Source organism: Bombus affinis, chromosome 6 (assembly GCF_024516045.1).
Source record: "Bombus affinis isolate iyBomAffi1 chromosome 6, iyBomAffi1.2, whole genome shotgun sequence".
NCBI lineage: Eukaryota > Metazoa > Arthropoda > Insecta > Hymenoptera > Apidae > Bombus > Bombus affinis.
Window position 1 is genome coordinate 10,543,166 of NC_066349.1, and position 2,718 is coordinate 10,545,883.

The window sequence follows — 2,718 nt, forward strand, 5'->3', positions numbered from 1 at the left end:
CTTGGGCAAGTTACAGATCTCGTTTCGTTTCAATGAAGATTATCACTCACAGGTTATCGTTATCAGTAATCGAGCAGCGTGTTAATAACACAGGAAGCAGATTATAACGGCTGACATGTAAACTGTCTTTTGGTTTCGAAGAAATCAATATTGGTAATGATCCTGAAGATCTTGAGATGGAGTGAATTTAAAATGAACTGAATTATCATTATAAAAATTAATAATTTAAAAAAAGATATATAATGTTTATCTTCCTTTAGTCATCGAATTTGTAGAGAAATAATAATAATGATAACAATGTCGTCCTTAAAGTTCCTATAATTATTAATACATTAATAGTTGATGAAAATAACTGGTATTCTTAGAATCTGAATTACCTGAATTAACCGACGTTTCATTGTAATTAGACACGAATTAAGATGTGATACGTTAATGTCATGGAATATCAAGACGCTTTGTTCATACTTCCGATAAGAGAATTTCTTAAGAATCTCTAGAACATGTTCGCAACATCTGTGTATCATATCATATCTTGTAAGTGTCATCACCGGTGCATTTCGTTCCACCATCGTCATCCAAATTCCGTTCTCATAAATTAATATCTTTCTATCGATCTTATCTTTGCGACTCAAATATTACAATTATATATGTACGAAATATTCGCGAGAAAATTGATGAATTATCTTTGTGAAGAAAATTATCATATTATTCTTTACGTCGATTTAGGGAAACAGAATGTGGAACAGTTTCACGTTACATTCTTAATAATGATGTTATCAGAAATTCCAGCAGTCACGGTCCTAATTAATCATCGTGTTCCAAGTATGTAATTGAGCCGATTCGTGTAGGAAGATGACAAAATTCGAGATATCTGGATCAATTTACGACTGATGAGCCGAAGCGTGTCGTTCGTGGCCTGCCAATTATTTAATCCACCCTTTCTCCTCGTTTAGTAACTGCCTACTCGCTGTTTCCATGGCTTTCTTACACAGTGGTCACGAGATCTGAATCACGAGAAAAGAAAATTCAATTATGGAGAGCAATTTAGAACATGACGAAGGAAAAATGATAAAAAGAAGATTCAATATACACACATGTTTTATACTTCGTTGGGGAATGACCTCTACTTCCTGCATTAACAAAGTATTACATATGTGATATACTACACGCAATAATCGCATCAATTGTTTTCCCACACATGCAACGAAATTGTTATTAACTAGCTGCCGTTTAACCAACGAAGATGATGTGAATCGAATCCAGCAGGGATGACATAAAACTCTGATTACGATTTTGTCGATCGACGCCATTGCATTAATCCGGAGTAGCGAAACTATTCGCTAAATATAGCGGAGAAATATGTGCAATACAAAGAAAGAAATGTTCTACCATCTAAAAATTCTCAGACCTTCGTACGAAACGCCAGTTTCTTTTTTATTCGTCATTTGCACTCATACGCATGTTTCGTAATTATTTTCTCTACACTCTAATTTTATTTCTATTCTTTTGTCATTGACATTTAGATTTCATTATGATTCTGTGTATCATGTTTTCCACATCTTGGAATTATTTTATATGGAAAAACAAGAACTGAAATAAGGTTTAAATCATATTTTTTAATTTTTAATAAGATCAGAGTATTTATACATATAATTGTAATAATCTGATATCTTTTAAGGAAGGTTCAAATCATTGAGGAAATCTTTACATTTAGAAACATAACTCTGAATGACTGATTATGCTACTTAGTATTCATTATATTTATGTTGTGCATTGATATTGGTTGTCATCGTTTGTGAAATCATAGTATTCTGGTTGTTATCGTTTGTGAAATCATATCTAAAATTTGAAATCATGTGAAATCATTCTAAAATTTGGAAATATTTACATTAAAAATGCAAAGTGTAGTAACAAGAATAAGGATATATTTGTAAGTCACTTTTTAACATTTCTATGAATCGTGCAGATACTTACTTGACATCGAGTCATCACAATTCAATATACCGTAGAAATAGAAGCGAACGATAATGAAAGCTTGCTTAAAGACGACGTCGATTTGTATGGAAAAATCGAATACAATATTTGCAGAATAGTGTATGATTGAAAATATGAACTCGTAAGAGTAAAATAAATAAGAATCCGCTTGTTCGTCTGCATCATAAATGCATTTTAGAGAAACAAGACCTAAGAAAAAGAATATTGTATCAATTTTCTGTATTTGTATTTGTATTTCTTTGTATTGTATCTGTATTTCTGTTGATACCTAAATTTCCTTTTTATCAAAACTGAGTGAGATGAAACAAATTGTTGAAACACAAACGTGGAATCAAGAAAAAAAGAACTACGAAAGTTTCTTAAGTAATAGGGATTTGATTAAAAATCCTAGAAAGGACCTGCAGTTCGAGGGTCTGCTTTCGAACCAAGAAACTAGGTCGCTCAAATGCGAAAGCAGGATCTATTATCCTTGAAAACGAGTTCCGGCATTAGCTCAATATAACGTGTTCTCTCAAAGCTTTCTATATCCTCCAAACAATCCTTTCTAAGCGTAACCTTATCTTTATCTTATATTGCAACAACGTGACAGATAAGGAACGATAAAATTTTACCAAAGGATCGCGATTTCTTATCTTAAGTATAAATATAGTGTTATCCATGCCTAACTATAACAAATATAACATACATTGAAAACAGTCGCAAATCACCCGTGTTTTAATATAT